This window comes from Mesocricetus auratus, unplaced genomic scaffold, assembly GCF_017639785.1.
Source record: "Mesocricetus auratus isolate SY011 unplaced genomic scaffold, BCM_Maur_2.0 Super-Scaffold_100020, whole genome shotgun sequence".
Classification (NCBI taxonomy): Eukaryota; Metazoa; Chordata; class Mammalia; order Rodentia; family Cricetidae; genus Mesocricetus; species Mesocricetus auratus.
The window spans coordinates 31,007,915-31,030,757 of NW_024429201.1; positions in this window are offsets into that span (position 1 = coordinate 31,007,915).

Genomic DNA, 22,843 nt, shown 5'->3' on the forward strand with positions numbered 1-22,843 from the left:
CAGTCACTCATCCTAAAGGGGAAATTCATTGCTCAATAGGCAAAGTACTGTAAATTAGGTCATCTGTACCATTTTTTTAGTACAATATCTTACCCTGAAGAAATACCCATCATCTGGAGGGAAAAATGCTCAACTAACCTATCAATAAATGGACAGATACATAGCACTTTCCTCTAGAATTTAGAGTATGTTTAGCATATAAATTTTGAAATGTATTGTAGTCTAATGATCAAAACCACCCATTCTGTTTCATGGATATAGCTAATATTAAATTCATATGCATATATTTTCTGTTATATATGAATGTAAATATGTAACATACATGCAGAAACACACACACACACACACACGCACACACACAAATATATTCATTCATGACCTTTCAAAGAAAAGAAGTATCAGAAACAAAATCCTCCTAACTACTCAACAAAATATATGCATGCTGGAATTCGATAGTTTCCAGAATTATCTGTATCATGGTTAATTTCAAGTTCTTCTATTTTCAAAGACTGAGTTTTACCTCATGACTTATCTCTTCTGCAATCTAGAATATGTCTTAGTATACGCATTAAGGAACTTGAGAGAAGGCTTAGTAATCTAGAGCTGGATATAGGTTTGGGAGCTTGTAACTACTTGTAACTCCAATTCTAAAGGATACACTGTCTTGTTCTGACAGCTGTGAGTCACTGTACACATGTGGTATCCCTTCAACAAAGCAGGGATGAGTATACACATATAAGTAAAAACAATTAATCATCAAGCCCAAATAGCCTCCATTATGACCTCTCTCTCATACCTATCTCTACCCACATGAGTGAATTGTTTTCATGAATTAATATTGTGATTGGAATATTTTTGGTATAAGCCTATGTGTTGGCTACTTCAATAAGTTAGACGAGGCTGTCCTTCCTCAATGTGCCAAATAATGCCAAAAGCAGAAACCAGAGAAAAAGAATTAATGCCACTATGCTAGAAAGAGGGTCACTTCAAGTCTACCTTTAGAGTGTGACATGAACTTTAGCCTTACAGGAAAATTAGGAATGAGGTAACAAATATATATAATGAAACAGTTCTGGCTAAGTCAAGGAACAGTTCTTACCCACTATTGTCTGAGATCCAGATTTCTACAAAAAACTGCTGAAATCTTTATTGCTGCTGTCATCACTTGTATGGATCAAATTAGTTAGTTAATACCAGGTTGTTCTCTACCTTAAATTAATACACATTGCGGAAAACAGTGGGTTTCAGATTTTATTCTTTCTTGAGAGAGTCAATGTTATATTTTTTGAGAATTTGATATATAATTACTATATTAATGCATCTGATTTTCACCATTTTCTCACCAACACCTCCCTCTTCACCTCTCCCAACATAACCAGCAAATTTGATAAGCACTTCTCCTTTAATTGTTAGTGTTAAACTAAATGTACACACACTCACACACACACACACACACACAAATATCTTCATTCATGACAAATCCTACAGAATACACTTATTTTTTCCCATTTTATGTGTGTTTATATCTGACCACTAGGGATTGATTAACTTATCAGTGGTTTTATTCCTGGAAAAAGACTTATTCTCCTTCTCTTGAAAGTCAAATGAATGGATTTAGAAAATATTACACTAAGTGAAGTAACTAAGACCCAGAAAGACAATCACTAATTGTTCTCTTATTTGTTGATCTTAGTGCCAAATGTTTAGATGGTAGGGACTCTAATTTATAAAGAACATTTGACTTCATTTTGAGGATTCTTGAGGATTCTGCATTACCTAACATGAGTGGATATGTGAATGGAAACATCTATGCAATACCAGTCATCCACACATTCTTTTTTCTGGACATACCCTCATCTTTTGCATCTACACATGGACTCAACTTTGAAATTTTCTCTCAGACATGTGACACTCTGTGGGCTGGCAGAGAGCAGAAGCTTGTCCAGATCAATACATTTTGTTATCTTGTCCATATGTATTGCATTTGAATCGCTATCAGCTCCCTGATTTTCAAAGCTACTGAAACCTCTTGTACTTTGTTGTGGTCAATGCACTACATGAAAGAAAGTGAGAGATAGAGATAGAGATAGATAGATAGACTGATAGATAGATAGATAGATAGATAGATAGATAGATGATAGATGGTAAAGAAAGGACATAGAACAAAATAAAGGACAGAAGGAAGGATGAAAGCTAGACTGGAATAGTTTTTCTGTGTAGTTGAGATCTGATGGTTAATTTCAGTAATTAACTTGGAATAAAATAATCTGTGTTTGCCCATCAAGGAAATAGGAGTAATTTGCTACTTCCAAAGTAACAACAATAATAATGACATGTAATAAGGAAAGTCACTCTCTTTGCCTGTCACCTTGCTAGCAACTCCAGTCCTTCACTATCATTAAAGCCAACTTTTTTGAGATTCCAGAATATAGTAGTGACCAGGCGAGACATCTAGTTTCACGAAGAGAGCAACTACTGGATCCTTGATCATTCTGTTTATAGGCAACAATTTTTGGATTAGATGGCCCAACGCCTTTAAGTCATTCTAATAAATCCCTTCTAACAAAGAGAGAGAGAGATAAAGATTAATCCTATTAGTTGTGTTATCATACACAATCCTGCATAATACAGAGTGCTCATGAAATAATTCTGAAATTATTGATGTATAAGTTTTAAAACCATAATTTGAATCCAGAAATCAGGATTAATCATTTCAAAATGACAAATTATCTAAATTTCATTTCCTTCATTTTAAAGATAGCCTTAATAGAGGTGAATCTCTGAGTTTGTGGCAGGCCTGGTCTACAAAACAAGTTCCGGGTAGCTGGGAGTGTTACACTGTGAAATTCTGCCTCAAAAGAAAGAGAGAGAAAGAGACCCTCATTCAGTAGTTCTAAGTTAAATTACTTCCACAGAAAATACTTATTACACTAAAGAAAAAATATTTTATCAATAATATTTTTGCACTTTAATGAAAATACTTGATTGAAACTGCAATATTTATTATCCCATGATGATACTACTTACATTGTAAATACATTTTTCACATTTAAAAATAGTATTATTGAAATACATATACATATAGAGTTATATTAAAATATTTTAAAGCAACTGATTTTCTTGCAAGTGAGTTATTTGAGAAAATTAAAAAGATGATAAAAGTATTATTCTTTTATATTTGAAAGGATAAGTTTAGAAATATAGTACTCGAATATATTTATATACCTAAATTATACATAAACAGAAATTGGGTCAGATATTACCCAATACTAACTTATTAACTCACTATGCTATTAACTCACATTATTCAAATTATTAGTATAGTTTTTGGATAAACAAAATTCTTGAATAAACAGCAATTAAAATTTCTACTCAATATCTTAAATATCTGTGATGTACATAATTTCAGTTCACAATAAAATTCTTATTCTAGTACAGTGTCCTGATTCTGAAATGTATTTGTTATTTCTATAGTGACCTATCGATTCATAGCCTAAATACATAAAATAGCTACTCAAATTCTTTCCATGAACACGTTTTTTTCCCAAAGGAGGGAGGCAACCAACAATGATACTTGTTTTGGTACCTATTGACCACATCAACAGCTAGCCTGGAACTATAACATTATGGGTGTGGTAATGTCACCTACAACATAGCCATAACCAACAGCTCTCTACATGGAGTTAAGACCAGTTCAATAAGTAGGTTGCCATGCTGAAACTGGAAACCTGTCTACCTAACTAGTGATAGTGATATCATGATTGTCAAAGGAAGATCTATAATCACTGATTTATTAAACCAGCTTAAATATTTGTCTTTATATTCACAGAGAAGTATAGTATTCAACCATAATTAAGAAAACCTCTTTTTTCGACAGAAAAACACACTACTGAAAAGTGATACAGAAAAAAAAACAAACTAATTAAAATGCAGCTTATTGGAATCCAGTCCAAATGGATAGAGCTATAAAACACACTCGCACACCTAAGGCTCAGGGAACATTTTAGAAGAAGGAGTGGAAAGGTTGTAAAGAGTCCTCAAATCAGGGATTTTGCTGTGAGATTGTTCTAGTGATATCAGAAGCTATACCTATAAAATCTCACCAGCATGACTGCCCAAAAGTGAACTGTACAAGGACGACATCAACTTACATGACAAATTGCAGAGTGCAGGTTGCACGTGAGAAATCACCCTACAAAATGGTATAGAGACAACTGAGTAAACCTGCGTATAGGAGATGTGATCCTCCTAAGGGTAGAGAGTACCAACTGACTGTCCAGTACAAAAAGGTCAGCCTTGAAAACATAGTACCAGTAGCGTTGTATGTATTGATCAGGTTATATTTGAGAATATTTATGTAAATACAAATATATATGTAAAAACATATGAAAAAGGTAGCCTATGGTTAAAGGTTTCCTATGGTTAAAATTTGTTACAGTAGTGTAGCTTTGTTCCCTTACGGGACTCCTAACAGCGGGAACAAAGGCTGCTGTAACAAATCTTTTACTGGCTTTTACAAACTTCTCACACTGGGTGGCCCTGCCCAGGCTTAATACAGGGGGAGGGGCATCTTGATATATGATGTTTCATTCATTCTCATAGCAGACCTGCCCTTTCCTGGATGGATACAGAAAAGGAGAAGACTGGGGTGCGAGAGGGAATGGGAGAGAGGGATTGAGAAGGGAAGGCACTGCAGTCATGACGTAAAATAAATAGATGAATAAAAATATTTACTCACGAATGTTATTGATTTTGCATTGTCAAAATTATTCTTAACTATTGGGAAAACGTGAAAAGATTTGGAAATATTTTTAATCTTTTTGCATCTTGTTTCCAAGATTTTTTTTCAGAAATTAGCCACTATTTTATTCTGTGGCTAATTACATTTTAATGAAAAGGCAAAACATCCTCAAGCAATCTATCCGTTTGCTTTCAACCAGAGTTTGTACTTTATTAACCATGTTACTAAGTGTAAAATAACAACTATCTGAGAACTTATTTCTCCTGTTTTTTTTGTTGTTGTTGTTGTTTTTTACGAGACAGGGTTTCTCTGTATTGTTTCGGAGGCTATTGGTCCAGCCCGGCCTCGAACTCACAGAGATCCGCCTGCCTCTGCCTCCCGAGTGCTGGGATTAAAGGCGTGCACCACCACCACCCGGCGTTTCTCCTGTTTTTAATCCTAGTGTATACCTTTACATGATTGTCTACACCTTCTTTTGTCAAAAATCATTTATATTTTTGCTCATTTTTAGTTGCTTTCATGCTTTTTGTTTTGGTCATAAGGATGTTTTGCATGTCCCCAAATATTAATCCTATGCTTGTTGAGCACATCTTTCCTAGTCTGTCGTTACCTGTTTGTATATGTAATAGTACTTTCAGATTATAATCATTTAAAAAGTCTTTGGTAATTATACTTGTCAGTAGTTCTTCTTCTTAGGACTTGGAGACTTGTGAATATCTTCAGGGAACTCAATTTTCCACAGTGATTAATCTTTGTTATCACTCCTTGAAAATTTATCCTTGGATGTCATTTAATTTTGTTGCTATGATTATTTTTAAGCCGTTTCAGAAAACATTAAATATTTTGAAATTTTATGATCAGTTTTCATCTCGTTTTGAAGAATTAATAGGAAATTTTTCCTTAAGTACTTTAAAGTTGGTTAATATACAAAACCTTATTTTTATGATGTAAAAATTGATGCTATCATCATAAACATTGGTATGAAAACCCAATCTATTTCTAGAAAGTTTGTTCTCAAATTACATGAATAAGATTGAAATGAAGTTTTATTATGTAATGACTAATGTACACACATATATTTTATATATACTAGCATAAGTAACATGAAAAAATTAGTTAGAAATGTTTATTATGCTAGTAAGTGTGTAGATACATTAGAAGTAGTATTGGAATATTATTTATATATATAATTGACGCTTTGCTTTATGGAATTCAATATATATACTGTCTATATGTAAAATATCTGAGGAAATGTTTCATTCATATATGTCTAATGTCAAAGGAAATGGACTCCACTTCATTTCTTATTACTAAGTTCAATCAGGTATGATTGATTTTGACTGTTCATTTTCCCCACAACCAATTGATGACTAATTAAAAGGGGAGTTGAAAATTAAAACAGATATCTTAATGTATGGCAAAATAATTATTTGAGTATCCTTGCAAATAAACTTACATGACCTTCAGCTCCTTTTACTTGTATGGTTTCATGATAGAATCAAATGTTGCATTTCTTTCTCGTTTTGTCTCAACTTGTAAAATAAGCTATAATCATGATGTTTTTCACTTTATCATTTAAAATTATGGAAGCATAATGTAGCTCTCATATATCATTTTGTGGTTCAAAGAAATAAAAATATAATCAATGATATATTTGTGTATAAAATCTTTTCACCATTCATTTTCTCCTTTAACTGCGATGATTCGTATGGCTCTCCAGTGAACTGAAAATTGTCACAAATAAACATCCTTTGGCCACCAAACAAATTTCTCATGGACAATAGGACAGATTTGAACTCTCTGAACTTGTGAAAAGATTAAATAGCTCCTTTCCATGAGTCCTGACAGCAGAAGATGAAACAGAAATCCTACTAAGGTTGAGGTTATCTGAGGGACTCTCTTATGCTATTGTTGGGCCATCTTCACTCCTTTATTATTTCAATCTAGAATAAGCTGTACCTTTCTGCTCTTAGTACATTTTTTTTGCTTTCCTAATATAGGATGGGTACTGCTTGGCATGAAAAATAAAGAAATTATCACATTATGAGAGGTATAAGTATAATCTTGTTCTTTTGATTTTTATTTGTGATTTCTCATACTCAAGATGGCATTTCATTGTGTGCAAGATGGTTTCCATATCTCTTAACCTCTCTGTGCAAAACTGCATTTTTATGTGTCAAGTAGGCATAATAACACTTACTCTTCTCACAAGGGTGTTTTAAAGATTAATTAGCTAAGTACTTGGGAGATAGAGTGGGTATGTAAATGCTAAGTATTCATAATCATTAAGATACCATATTAAAATAAAGTTGAAAAAATCAAAGTGGCCCTTGAGTAATTCAGAAATAAGTAGAAAATATGGTCAAACTCTTTGTTCGTTGTGGAACAAGATGTCCTTGAGCCTAGCTAGTATTCTAGTATTTTCTACTTCTCCACTCTCTCTTCATTCTCTGTCTTCTCTCATTTAAATACGTCCTGTAATGCAACATATGGATAAGTAGTGTTAATGAAATTCTTGATGTTAACTTCATAATAACTTTTCATTCTCAGTTTTACATGAAATAAGGAACGTTACTCAAGTGTATTTGTAGTAGCTAAATAGTCCCATGTTAAACATTTCCAGGACTTGGCAGTATAGAATCATATTATATTAATCATAGTTGATAACGAGTAAGGTACCTGTCAAAAATGCCAAATTATAGCAGCATTATGTGAATCTATGTAAAGGATCGGGAAAAATGAGGGAAAGAACAGCAAACATGTAGGTGAGACATCACAGAATATACAGTACATAATATAATATGAAATGCAAGGGTTTTGGTTATGGTATATTAGGCATAATGTTGGAGAAACACGATATGCAGTCTTCAGATATTAATAATTATTTAAACTCTTGGCATATGAAATATTAATAGCCTTTCACCCAAGTAACTAAATTTAATTTGAATTTCTGAATTTAGAAGGACCTGATATCATGCCCAGAACAATTGGTGTTATGATAGATCGGCAGGTTAGAAACACAGAGACTTTGAGTTACAACAGAAAATTAAGTTGTATGTTAACAATATTATCATTTTCTCAGAATAATTGTTTATGATACTTCAGTATTTGTTGTGAGTTTGAAATATTTGTTGGGTCTATACAACTGAATCAGCAGCCTCCAGAAGGAGTCCTCTAGGTCTATTGCTATGTTTTTCAAAGGAAAAAGTGCAGGGGTACATCAGCTGGAGGGGAGAGGTACAGGTGGCCACTTGGGTAACAATAAAGAAATTTTTCAGACTCATGATTTTGGCATGTAATAACCTGTGTATTCTCATATGTCGGTGCTTGGAGGGAACATTTTATGGTTTCTATGGCTTGCAGGTAGCCTATTGTATCAATATTTTCAGAATTGAATTTCCTGAAGACTACAGGGGAGTTTCTTTTGTGGTCAAACAATCCCCAGGATCCAAGTATCTAGGAGGCTAGGGAGATCTGGAGTTCCTTTGTGTTCTAGGAGCTCAGGCTGGGGGAAGGATTGATCTGGAGTTTGGTCTCTTCAATTCTCTTGCCTATACCACACATAGAGTGAATTTTCTGGGTTCAAATCTTCATTGCTTGCAGTGTTTTACATTTACTAGTACATATGAAGGACACTGGGCAAGAGTGGTGCTCAGTATTCATAACAAGAAAATGTGAAACAAAAAAAGTGTCAATAAAAAGAATTTAAAATTCATATGATGAATATTACACATTTACATGAAATGGCACAAGGCTAGTGTTTTCCGTAAGGGAAGTGTGTTATCTATGGTGGTTTGTTACAGAACTCACAACACCAAAAATACAGGGGTGATACTATACTTCCATGATCAAGGCTAGACTGGTCTACATACAAAGTTCCAAGGAAGCCAGAACTAAAAGATGAGACTTGAATTTTAAAAACGTAGTAAATTCTTATGAATCATACCCTTGAAATTACAGATAAAATAATCATTTTGGGGAGTGGGTGGCATGAACTCGGAGACAACACCTTCAGCTTTTTCTATGCTGCCTTGGATCAGCTTCATTTGAGTTTGATTGTAATCTTTCTAAAATGTGACTCAAATTTCCCAAAGGCCATGTTTTATAAGTCAATGTGGGTCACAGGCACACTCTGACTTACTTGTGGAGAGGCCAAGGTGACAAAATTTCACTAAAATTATCTGAAATGGGAGTGAATAGTATTCCTATGTTACCTGAAAACGAAAGGACAGTTCCGATCAGTTTCAAATGAGGAATTAACATCACCCCAATAAACAGACATTTCAAAATCAAACATGATACCATGTACCATAAACTGCAGCCCTGTCTTTATCTTCCCCTGATGCTAAGCTTCAGCATTTATCAATACTACTTTGATATTAAGAGTTGAATGTACTTCACCATAGCTACAATAGCATAATAATTCTTGACATTCATTTATAAAGCTTACTTCCCTTCGAGGTGCATTTTGCTGTTATTCTAGTTATTTTCCAATTTACAATCCCAGAACAGTTGCGAATCACCTAGGAAGTCTTACACACTCTTCACATATGTGTTTTATCTAGAGGGCAAAAGGTCTTGTGCACACAGATCAGCACTGAGTAAGCCAGGAAAGTTAAATACACAGCTAACCTCTTCAGGGTAATGATGTGCATAGCTGCTTTTGCTGGAATGCCAGGGACGATGATAATTTGCTGTCTAATGAGACAGACTCTCACCCTATTTTCCAGAACTTTTGTTTTCCTTTATCTCAGAGACTTTGTCCCTGAATCTTGAGGATTGTTTTTAGGCCATAACACTCAGTCTTATGAGTGATGTCATTTGTGCTTTACAACAGCCTAAATAACTTCTATGTTATATTAGGGACAAGTCAATCCTGACGTCCACAGGCATTGTGTGTATTTCAATCATTCTCCTCAAACACTTTTCCTGAGAATTGTTTCTAAGTTAATAAGAAAGCATCATATTGGTTAAGCCATATAGACTTTGCAAAGAGCTTCAATATAAACGTGTGTTAAATTCTTGTGCACTTAGGACTAAGTTAAATGTTATCTAAATTCCTTCCCTCCAGAATTGTCACATACTTAAATATGGCTAAGGTAAAATTATCTGGGACAGACTGTATATGTACTGGCCCAGTGTTGGTTACAATAAAATGAATCTGAGAGGAGTGTTAATCTTACCACACCCTAACCATTTTTTCCCTGCCTATTTTAAAGCCTGCGGGGGAATCAGCACAATTTTATCAGTGAATATATTTAAGTTACAACCATACATCCTGAAGCAACTTTCTTTGCTGAGGCTGAAGTGAATGCTAATTTGGTTTTTTACAATGGTTGTAGCACCCCTTCGCTCTGAGCTGAGATACACCATCCAGAGACAAGCCTGAAGCTTGAGTGACATTCTTTGGTGTTCACTTCTGTCTCAGGGTTTTTTGTTTTGTTTTGTTTTGGTATTTTTTTGTAAGACAAGTATCTCAGGTTGCCTAGCAATTCACAGAAGATACAAGATTCTAAAGTCAAAGTTACGTCAAGAAATAAAATCACTGTTACAATCACAAATGAGAAAGAAATGAGGGATACCACATATGAATAACTCACTTTCTAAGGAACTAGAAGTTTTTTTTCATATTTTCCCTTTTATGTATGCCAATATTTGCTTCATGCATATTGAAGGTATCATTGCACAGTTTAGGATGCTTGCGTACTCCTGATGAGGAAAGTGTTATCAATACAAAACAGAAATAATTTTTCTTTCAACCTCATTCCTTGAAGTTTAATTGTAAAATAATAGCAGTGCTATTCTACCGATGTCATTTTAATGTCTTTTTCTTCAGTTGTAATTTGGAGAGACCTTGCTGTGTAGTCAGGTTGCCAACTTTGCTCCAACCCAGGAAGCTAACACAGGGCTTTTAATTTTTGCATTATCTTATTACAGGGAGATGATCATCCAAAACCCTCCATTCCACAAGCTATCAGGACTCTGTGAGAAAGGGTAGGGTTATTCCTTCTTTCATGATGTTTGCCTCTATTATGTAAATCACTGGTTCCTTGATATTGGAACAGAAAAAGCAAAAATTTCTTGCAAATTTTATTTTAAGACAATCCGTGCATTTTTGCTGCTCAGAGATTTTTGATTTACTATCTGCCAAGCAAAAACAAAACAACAAGAACACAGGTAACCACCTGCATTCCTTCCGAGGATTTTTCCCTAGTTCTTTGTTTTCATATTTTAGTGAATTTTACATAATGTCATTGTTACTATGTATTGCATTTCTGCTGATGTAGAAGAAGAGCCAGTATTAGACTCAATACTGTCTGGAATCAGTAGTTTTATTTTTAATATTTATTTGTTCTGATAAGGGAACCAATACAAAGTTATAATAATTTAGAAAGGGCTGTAGCAGAAAAATCATATATAATTAAATAGTAAAGAAAAATGTTTTCGAGAATTGGGAAAAATTCACGATGTTTTTATGATCTCGTTGAAATAGATTGGTGAAGGAACATTTTCTAGATTTGAGTTGCAAATTGTCTTTTGTGTTTTTCTTCCTTTGGGCTAGTTGGTAAAATCTGCTGTTTTATAAATTTCACTTGTGGACCAGATTTATAAAACATTTAGTCTTCATATAAATATAATGTGATATTTGTAAAAAGATGCATGTGTTTTCCAAAATATACAGATTAAATGTTATGCCTCACTTTTTACCTAGTGGGTGTATATGTATGATTGTTCTGGTATATGCAGATGCACATGTGCAAGCATGTATATTCATATATACATTAGAAGGACAGAGGTCAGCTTAAGTGTCATTCCTTCTGCAATGCTCACATTTATTATTTGACACAGAATTTCTTGTTGACCTCCAGCTTGCCAATTATACAAGGTAGTCTGGCAAGCTGGTTCCTGGTGAATGCCATTACCGATAGCACAGGCCACCATTCCTGGCTTTTTTTGTGTGATTACATGGGATTGAATTCAGGTGCTTACACCAAACACTTTACTAATTAATCAGTCAATTCACACCAAGGTAGCATCTTTTGTTTGTTTACTTGCTCAGTTTTTTAAAACATATGTCACTTTGTAACCTTAGCTGACCTTAAAATCATAAGCATGACACATTTTCTTCCTTCCAGTGGTTGTGATTCTATGAGTGTTACCTCATGCTTCGTCACAAAGAAAATCATTTTGTAAATGGAGTATATTTAGCTTTGATTATTTTTTTCTTCTATATGTGGTGTTAGGTATATTAACAAGTGAATCATTTTTGACTATCTCTTCTGTTTCCAAATGTATCTATTACAAATTAAGCTACCATAATTGATGTCAAATTTGCTTGAGTATATGTTGTATTTTGTTGAGAATTAATTAGTGATGAGATATTCAGATGAGTTAGCAGGCACACATGCAAGATTTCTTTTTTCTGCCAAACATTCTTTTAATAAATTATTTTATTTTGTGTACATTGGTGTTTTGCCTTCAGGTATGTCTATATGAGGGCATAAGATTCCCTGGAACAGAGATACACATAGCGGTGAGTGCCCTGTAGGTTCTGGGAATTGAAGCTGGGTCCTCTAGAAGAGCAGCCAGTGCTCTTGTTTTTTTTTTTTCTTTCTTTTTTTTTAATTTTTCTCAGTTCCCTCTCCCTCCCCTCCTCCCGCACTCCCCTTCCCCCCCTCCCTCCCACCCTATTGCCAAATCCTTCCACATAGGGGATATCTAGAGTCTGTCATTTTACTCTTGGTAGGGTCAAGGCACTCCCCTAAGAGTCCAGGCTGAGAGAGCATCTCTCTTTGTGCTATAGGCACATGAAGACAGTTTGTATACCAGGGATAGACACTGATCCACAGCTCAGGGCCCCATAGGTTGCCCAGGCCTTCTCACTGACACTCACATTTGGGGGGTCCAGATCAACATGCAAGATTTTAAAGCTTATATACATGGTTGCTTTCATTTTACCCCAGTGTTCAGATTATTGTGTTGCTTCATCACAATAGTCAACATTTAGTGTGGCAGACCTCCTTTCATTGCCTTTCAAATTGATGGTACCGTATATTATGATCAAGTTCTATTACTATGAAGAGACACCATGGCCAAAGCAACATTTGTAAAGAAAGCATTTAAGTGAGGGATTGCTTATAGTTTCAGATTGTTAGTCCATTGTTTTTATAACCAGAAGCAGAAAGACACAACAATCTGTATTAGTCACATTTCTCTAGAGACACAGAACCGATAAAAATGAATCAGTTAGATGGATGATAGATAGATGATAGATAGACAGATAGATAGTATATAGATGATTTAGTAGAGAGGATTATGGGTTATGGTAGAGATATTCAAAGAATGACTGCATCTCAAAGGAGAGTCCAAAGATCCAGTAGTTTTTCAGTTCATGAGTCTGGTTGTCTCAAGTGGTATTCAGGACGTGCCAGAATTACCAAGAAGCAGATTCCAATACCAGTGAATGGAGAGTGAAGACAATGAGGCAAATAGAGAGACACTGAGCCTGGAGTGGGCTTGTGAAGCCTCAAAGCATACTCTCAGGGACAAAACTCCTTCAACAAGGCCACACTTACTCTAACAAGGCCACACCTCCTCATTTTTCCCAAGAAGTTCAGCCACTGGGGACCAAATATTCATATGAGCCTATGGGGACAATTCTCTTTCAACACACTACAAATTTACCACAAATTTTTAGTAATTATTTAAGGAAGGCAGACTTTGCATGTAGTTCAACCTGAACAAAATCTTGCTATGTAGTCCACAGTGTTCTCAAACTATAGGTCTTCTTATGTGTGGAGAGTTAAGGCAGGTGCCCTCATGTCTAACTCATTGAATTTTTATTGTTTTATCTGTAGTGTATTGCTTACATTTGTGCATATGTTTGCAAGTATGTTTGTCCATACATGGAAAAGACAGAAGTTAATTTTGATTGATTTTTTTAAGCTTTCCACTTAAACTTTATTCGGACAGGTTGAGATTACGTTGAACAAGATCAGCCCTTAAGGTATGAAATTATTTGGAGAAATAATGTATTTACCAGCAATGGTATGATGGTGTCTTGAGGTTGGAAAACATTATGTATGCTGTAATAACATTATGAAATAGAAGTGCCTGTAGTAGGAGAGGTAGTCATATGGACAAATTGATGAGTAGAATAAGCATACAAGGAATCAATAAACGAGTATCTCAGTCCCATTCTGATCAGTGAAACTGGGTCTCTCATTGAATAAGGAACTTGTCAGATCAGCTAGAATGACTGGACAATGAGCCTCAAAGATCCATCTGTCTCCAATTCAAGTAAGCAGATTTCTGTGCATTATGGGGACACAAACTCAAGTCTTCATTTATACACAGCAAAAAATATTTACCAACTATGGCATGTTAACAAGTAATTGACCACATATATGTGCGAATTTTTGCTTTTGCTTTTATTAAATGGACTTCACTTTTCTGTCCTTAAGTTAATGAGGCATTGTTAATGTGCAGTATAAAAATACTGGAAAATCAACATTTTTTCCAAAATTGTTGTTACATTTATATCTGGTTTTGTTTGTTTGATTATGATTTGTATTGTATAATCAACAAGTGGGTTCACCCTTGGATATTTTTATTGTCATTGTCAGATTTCAATGTATATTTCACTGATATTTTTGCATTCACAAAATGTAAAGAGAGGCTTTTTCCTTGTGAGAATGCCGTCCCGCCAGCCTGGTTCTAGAGCCGCATCAGTCCCAAATAAACACACAGGAGGCTATATTAATTATGAAGCTGTTGGCCTTGCTTGTCTCTTACTGGCTAGCTCTGCTTTAAGTAATTACCCCATAATTGTTAATCTAAGTATGTCTTTTACCGGAGAATAGTTCCAGGCTCCTACCCCATGGCGTTACATGTTGACTCTCCTGTGTTTCTCCTTCCCAGAATCCTCCTGGACTCCTAGTCCCTCCTGTCTAGATTTCTATTGGCTCAACAGTGCTTTATTGACAAAAGACTTCCCCAACATCTCGTCTTTTCTGTTTAAACAAAAATAAACGTCTTAAATTGTATATGACAGAACAGTTATCAAGTAAGAACATAGTTATAATATTTTAGCAAGATTTAAAGAAAATATCATCCATCCCATCCTTGTCAGTCCAAAGTTCTATACATAGCTTATCTTTTATCATAACTAAGGAAAACTATAATTATAACTATCTATCTTCAACTCCATCAAAGACCACAAAAGGATAAGATATAAACACTAGGATTGACAGAGACATCTTGCTACCTGGACAGTCACCCGAAGTTCCTCTGTATTGTCGGAGCATCCATCTTCAGCCCACAGGGCACAATGTGTCCGGAAGATTTCTCAGGAAAGCAGGAATTTTCAAACTGTCAATCTGCGTTGGCAGTCTGTCAGTCATTTTCTTGTCCTGCAGAAAGTCTAGTAGACTCTTCCATGAAGCAGGAACCCTGTAAGACTGAGTTCAGCAGTCATTTTTCTGTGGGTCCTGCATATCCAGACTATACAACAACAGTCAAACAGTACATGTAAGAGCAGTTTCTTGCCCAAATGGCTAATCCTGCCATGTTGAAAGCAAACTCCATAACAAGTTTCTTCGATGCCCATCTTCCTCTCAGACATAATTGGTGCTGCCAGGAGCAGACATTTCTCATTGTCAAGAAAAACCCTAAACCATTTTAAATGCCATTTTCTGAAGGTCTTTGAGAGGTTTGAAGACTATCTGTCTCAAATACATCTCTATATATGTAGAAAACCTAAATTACCTAACTATAAGTTCTGACTATTATAAGTAAATATCTATAGTCTGTATTCAATTATGCATTATGTTTTAAAAGATCAGTATAAGCACAATACTTAATCAAGAGGAGAAATACAAGCATCACAAAATTGACCTTGAATTTGTATCAATAAATAAAAAACAATACCCATACCATAATTCCCTTTTTTACCATTAAAAAGGATTGGCTGTGATCACTAGCCAATTATAAACAATCCCACTTAAGTGAAAACAGCGATTTATAAACAAGATGGGAATTGGGACATCGCTCATTCCAAACTGCTTCCTGCTGGAAGGGGGTGCTGTTCATACCATGGGGATCATGATAAAACTCAGAAACCTGTACAAGTCCGTATTTTTGGGGTCTGTAAGACTGCATCATCTTAGCTGTTTCAATTGTTGGAACACCTTATCCACTGCTTCCGGGGGTCTTGGTTAGTCAAACCACAGAAGCTTGGAAGGAATCCTCAGCTTTTCATTTTCTGTGGAAACATAAGTAAAATCTCCTTTTCCAAGTAACACATCCTTATACTTAAATTTTGAAGTCAAGGCATTTTTAAAAGATATAAGTTGAATTAATTTAGCAGCATTTATAATCAAGTGTACTTTAGTAGTTGTTCCTTCCTTAGCAATGAATAAACTGAAAAACACAATAGCATACAGTATCCAGACTCTCTGTGCATTTTCCATCGTTACGTGGCTTATTTATTTATCTATTATTAATATATTTATTTTACTTTTATTTATTTTTCTTTGAGACAGGATTTCTCTTTGGAAATCAGCCTGCCTCTGCCTCTGTCTCTGGAGTAAATCCTACCGCGTGTGCCACCACAAAGCTGGTTTTTGTATTTATATACCATTTTGTCGTTTCATTTTCTCTCTCAATCTCACGTATATTTTTAAACACACTGTAAACCTTTAGAGGTTTTGTTCATCCTTGTCTGACTTTACTGTAAATCTTTATGTTTTTCTGGCCACGTGTCTTATCTGTAAAACCGTGGCTGTTTTAAACTGACGTTTCCAAGATGGCAGGCATAAGCGTGATTCCAGCTCACTGTCTCAGTCTATGCTGACATCCAGCAAAAGCTGCCACTTCCAGCTGTACGTACACACCTTTTAATCATTAGCGGTGTCTCTTAAAACAACCTTGCTGTTTTTGTTTTTTTTATGCCAAGTCAAGAAGACTCCGGTAAGCAAGCCACCTGAATCTCGGCTTGTCGCTAGCAAAACACCTGAGAAAAATGCTGCTATCAAAAATCTGTGCTTCTCTCCATTCTTCTGTTTCTAAAATTCCTTTAAAACTTTTGTTATTTTGGGTGGAAATTCAATCCCGCTTATGACAACCATTATGTAAAGAGAGGCTTTTCCCTTGTGAGAATGCCTTCCCACCAGCCTGGTTCTAGAGCCGCATCAGTCCCAAATAAACACACAGGAGGCTATATTAATTATGAAGCTGTTGGCCTTGCTTGTCTCTTACTGGCTAGCTCTGCTTTAAATAATTATCCCATAATTGTTAATCTAAGTATGTCTCTTACCGGAGAATAGTTCCGGGCTCCTACCCCATGGCGTTACATGTTGACTCTCCTTTGTTTCTCCTTCCCAGAATCCTCCTGGACTCCTAGTCCATCCTATCTAGATTCCTATTGGCTCAACCGTGCTTTATTGACAAAAGACTTCCCCAACAAAACTCTGTTTTGTGTGTATATGTAGCTTTACTCACTTTAACAAAATGTGTCCTTTTCAATCAATTATGTAACTTTAACTTACTAAAAGTTGAGTTTTTACTATTGCTGACTTAGTGCAATGAATTATGTAGACTTACTTTGTATAAGACATTTTGCTTTCTTAAGTAGGAGAAAGTTAATTAGTTATATTTTGCAGTTTTAATCCATATGAGAATTGACTGGCATTTGTTAAAATTTATTACTATACAAGCCACTTAGCTTACAAATTTATTTTCTTTCTTATTTTTGTTTTTGATAGAGTCTCACTTTATAGGTTTGGCAGGCCTTGAATTCAAACTCACAGAGATCATCTGATACTGTCTACTGAGGACTAGGATTGAAGGCATTGTGTGATCACAAACTTGGGGTTTTATTTATTTATTAAAAGTAATTTTATCATATAATATATTTTGATTATGGTTTCTATTCCTCAGTTTTTCCATATCCTCTCCACTTTCTCTCCCATCCAAATCCACATTTTTCTGCCTCTTTTGACAACAAATTAACATATAAATAATAATAATAATAATAAAATCTTACAAAGAGAAGAGCCAAGGAGAAGCACAGGAAAAACATGTAAAAGCAGAGACACATTTATACATGCAGGATTACAAAATTAACACAATCACTAAGTCATTAAAGGTTAGACTTACATACTAATTTTTAAGCAATGATCTCTGTTTCAATTATTTTTATTCAAATTAAAAACAATATTATTTTACATACCAAACCTAGTTCCCTCTCCCTCCCATTCCCCCATGATGTACCCATTCCAACCTCCATCCACTCCTCAGAGAGAGGGAGGCCTCCCATGGAGGATCATCAAAGTCAGTCATGTCATTTGGGGCAGGAACCTGATCCTCTCTTGCGTATCTAGGCTGAGAGTGTCCTTCCATAAGGAATGGGCTCCAAAAGCCCATGAATGCACTAGCACAAACATTTGGTTCCATCGTCAGTGGCCCCAAAGTCTTCCCAAGACCTCCAATTGAAACCCATATTCAGGGGCCTGGCTCAGTGTTATGAAGGTTCCCTAGCTATCAGACTGGGATCTGTGAGCTCCCACTTGCTCAGGGCAGTTGTTTCTGTGGGTTTCCCGTGCCTGATCTATATCCCCTTGTTCATCACTCCTCCTTCTCTACAACTGAATTCCAAGAGTTTAGTTCAGTGGTTAGCTGTGAATCTTTGCTTCTACTTCTATCAGCTACTGGATGGAGGCTCTGGGATGGCATATAAGGTAGTCATCAATCTCATTATAGGGGAAGAACATTTAAGGTAGCCTTACACTATGGCTTAGATTATTAGGGTCATCCTTTTGGATCCCTGGAGATTTCCCTAGTGTCAGATTTCTCCTTAAGCCCATAATGGCTCCCTCTATCAAGGTATCTCTTCCCTTGCTCCCCCTATGCCCACATCTTTCCTATGCTTCCCTCCATGCTCCACCCATGCTCCCAATTTACTCAGGAAATGTTGTTCCTTTCCTGTTCTGGGGTTAGGGAGGGATCCATTTATGTCTCTCTTAGGACCTTCCTTGTTTCTTACCATCTCTAGCGTTGTGGATTATAACCTGGCTATCGAAGCTCTATATCTATTATCCACTTCTGATTGAGTACATACCATGTTTTTTTTTTAAATTCTCATTTTAGAAACATTATGCCCCTGAATTTATCAGTAAGTATTTTCTCCTCATTATTTGGGATGATTCTATGTCAGACTTCTCAGGCCTGTTTTCTATGTAGAAATACCTGCAAGTAAACACAAAACTTATTTGGAAGATGTAAATTTGTTCAGGTTCTGTCATTTTTAGTGAGCTTTGGTAGTGTATCTTTCAAGGATATTTTTAGTAACATATGATTTTGGCTAAGGTTCACTGAAGTTCATTCATGTTAATGTGTTATTTTGCCACTGGTAACTGGTAATTCTATGCTAACTTCATCTCTCTTATCTTAGTTTTAAGAATTCCTTATAATCCTTCCCATTTCTGTCTTACTAAATTTTAAGCCACACTTAAATTTTATTGAAAAATATTTTGACTTTATTAAATTTTTTTTTTTCCTTTGTACTGAGGTTTTTCCTGTAACATTGTGGACCACATCTGTACAGTGCCACAGGAAGAATAAGAGGATTCTCCTAACTGGAGTTAACTATGGTTGTTATTCACTAAGTGGGTGCTGGAAATTATCTGTCTTCTGAAAGAAATGAAATTGCTGGTAAGTGTTAAGCCATCGCTTCAGGCCTTTATTTTTATCTTTTTTATTTTTTGAGTTTATGTGCACACATACACACATGTGTATGCACACACTGTACATATATGCACATTCTCACAGACCACAGGTTAACATTATATGCCTTCTGATAGACTAGAGTCAGTCCAATGGAGTTACCTTTCTCTTCTCTTTTCAGGGAGTGTGTTTCAGGGGTTACAAATGTAAATATCTTTTGAAAATGTACACAGCTTTTAGCTGTGAACTGAAAACATAATTGCATACCCTTATGGCATGGGACTCTACCAACTGAAGCATCTCCCCAGCACCTTTAGTTTATTATTTCATTTTTATATTTCCTTTCTTTTTATTTTATGATTAATTAGCTTTCCTTTATGAAAATGAATTGCTTGAATGATAAGGTAGATGATTTGAGAATTTTACTTTCTTCCATTAAATGTACAGATTATTAAATTTGTTAAAACAGAATGCAAGTTATATATATGCATATAGGTTTTATCATTTAAAACAACAATTTTTAACATTTTGTATTTTTTTCATATAGTTACAAATGTGAAGGGCCATTAAGCGATTAAAGAAAAGTTATGTACAATTATTCAAATAAAACACTTGCATAAAAGGAAGTTTGACACAGTAGTCTGAGCTGGAATCCATGTACTCTTAGTGTTTGTAGAACATCTATCCCGGAACTTCCGGCTTTCAGAGTTTCCATGGAAAAGTCAGGTGTAATTCTGGTAGGTCTGCCTTTATATGTTACTTGGCCTTTTTCCTTCACTGCTCTTAATATTCTTTATTTATTCTGTATGTTTGGTGTTTTGATTATTATGCACATAAACATAAAAAATAAAACAAGATAAAAATGAAGGCCTGAAGAGACGGCTTTACACTTACCAGCACTATCTTTTCTTTCAGAAGACAGATAATTTTGGTGTTTTAATTATTATGAGAGGACTTATTTTGGTCATGATGGAGTAGTACTCAGTGGATAAAAACAATGGAGTCTTGAAATTTGCAGGCAAATGCATGAAACTAGAAGAAACCATCCTAAGTGAGGTAACTCAGTCACATAAAGACAAACATGGTAGGTACTCACTCATATATGGATTCTAGACATAGGGAAAAGGATTATCAACCTACAATCCACACCTCCAGAGAAGCTAGGAAACAAGGAGGATCATAAGAGAGACACACACAGTCCTCCAGTGAAGCAGAAAGTGATAAGAGTCCATGAACAAATTGAGAGTCAGGTGGGAGTGGGAGAGAGAGGAGAAAGGGAGGGCAAGAAGAAGAGGGGGCAGAGAACATGAGGGATCAGGAAGATTGAGTGGGGACAGGAACAGAGACAAGCAAGAAAAGAGGCATTTCAATAGAGGGAACCACTATAGGTTTAAAGAGAAATACAGCACTAGCAAATTATACAGAGACCCACAAGGATGACTCCAACTAGGAACCTAAGCAGTAGTGGAGAGGCTACTTTATATGCCCTTCCCTTATAAGGAAAATGATGACTATCATAAATTCCATCCTAGAACCTTCATCTAGTAACTGATAGAAGCTGAAACAAAGACCCATAACTAAGCACTGAACCAAACTCCTGGAATTCAGTTTCAGAGAGGGAGGAGTGACAAGCAAAGTGGTTAAGACCACGCTGGGAAAACCCACAGAAACACCTGACCTAAACAAATGGGAACTCATGGACCTCAGTCTAAAATCTCAGGAACCAATATAAGACCAAATCAGACCCACTGAACAATGGTGTCAGTTAGGAGCACTAGGCAGTCTAAGGGGCCTCTGACATTGGAACCAGGATGTAATAAACAAACAGACATCAGGAGTCCATTTCTCATGTAGGGATAATATCTTAGCCTAGACACACAGGGGAAGGCCTAGGCCCGGCCTCAAATGACATCATAGATGTTAATGATCCCTCATGGAAGGACTCACCCTCCCTGGGAAGTGCATGGGGTTGGCATGGGTAGGTCCTTGGGGCTATGGGAGGAATGGAGGGAGAGAGAACTGGGATTGATATGTAAAATAATGTTTTTTCTAATTTAAATTATATATATATACACACACATATATATATGTATGTATGTATACATAAGTTTGATCTTGAGATAACTATTCAAATTAATTATAAAGAATACATGAAAAAGAGACAAATATAAAGCACTTGAATTTTCTACTGGAAAATATGAATATAAAATAGTTCCCTTTGTATATGTCTTGATTTACTTAACATCATCACCATTTCCACTAATCTCTCTTCAAATGATTCTGTTCTTTATAGCTGAATAAAAATTGATTTTGTACATACCTCACATTTTCTTCATTATTTATCTGTCAGTGTATATCTTGGATGATTTTACAACTTGGATGTATATGAGTTGATGTCATCAACATTGATGAGCTGCTATCTTTTTAGCGAGTTAGTTTCTGTTGGGTGTATATGGCCATTTCTGGCACATAGTTAGATTACAGGTCAAAATAATATCGTTTTGTTTATGAAACCTCCATACTTATTTCAATTGTGATGGAACTAATTTGCAATTCTACTAAAAGTATCAGTATTCAACCCCTTCTATTTTTACCAGCACATGTTCTATTTATTGATCATCCCAAAATAAGCAAAACATGAAATAACAAATATTGCAAGTTTACTCTCATATTTAGAATAAAATAACAGTAAAAAGCATGCTAATACAGAAAAAGATTATATAAGAAGGTAGCAGAGAAGACAGAGATGCGGAAGAGATTGTAGTGGTTGGGTTGTTGGGTAAGAGAATATGATCAAAATGCGTTTATACACATTGTATATGTTTATACACAATGTATCCTGTAAAGGTAATACATGCTTATAATTTCTAAAAAATAATAAGTGAATATGGAGGTTTATTTCACTGTTATAAGCTGACTATATTAGCAATGTTTTTTTCTTTGTGGACCTAATATTAATATTATAGTGTTTGATTATACTGCACAACTCAAAACATGTAATTACTCTATATTCATCGGGTTATTGAGCATTAATTGAAGCTACCCTGACCTCAGTACTCACATTTCCTAATTTTAGTCATCATAAGAAATAAACATATCTCCTATTTCAAATCCCAGAATCTTGTAATTTTATTTATTGTGTTTTGTTTTCACAGGAAACACATAACAACTTTTAACTGTAACTAACCAAAATGTATGCATCCAAGAATGTTCTGGAAAAAAACTAAATCAAAATGTGGACTGAAAACTATTTTCTGTCTTCACATTGCCAAGTGTTTTTGAGGGCCAGGCCAACAGCTGACTACTGCTAAGATTGCTCTGTTCCCCAGGCATTTTGTTTATCATAGGAGGAGATTTAGAGAGTAACCTGGAAACCTG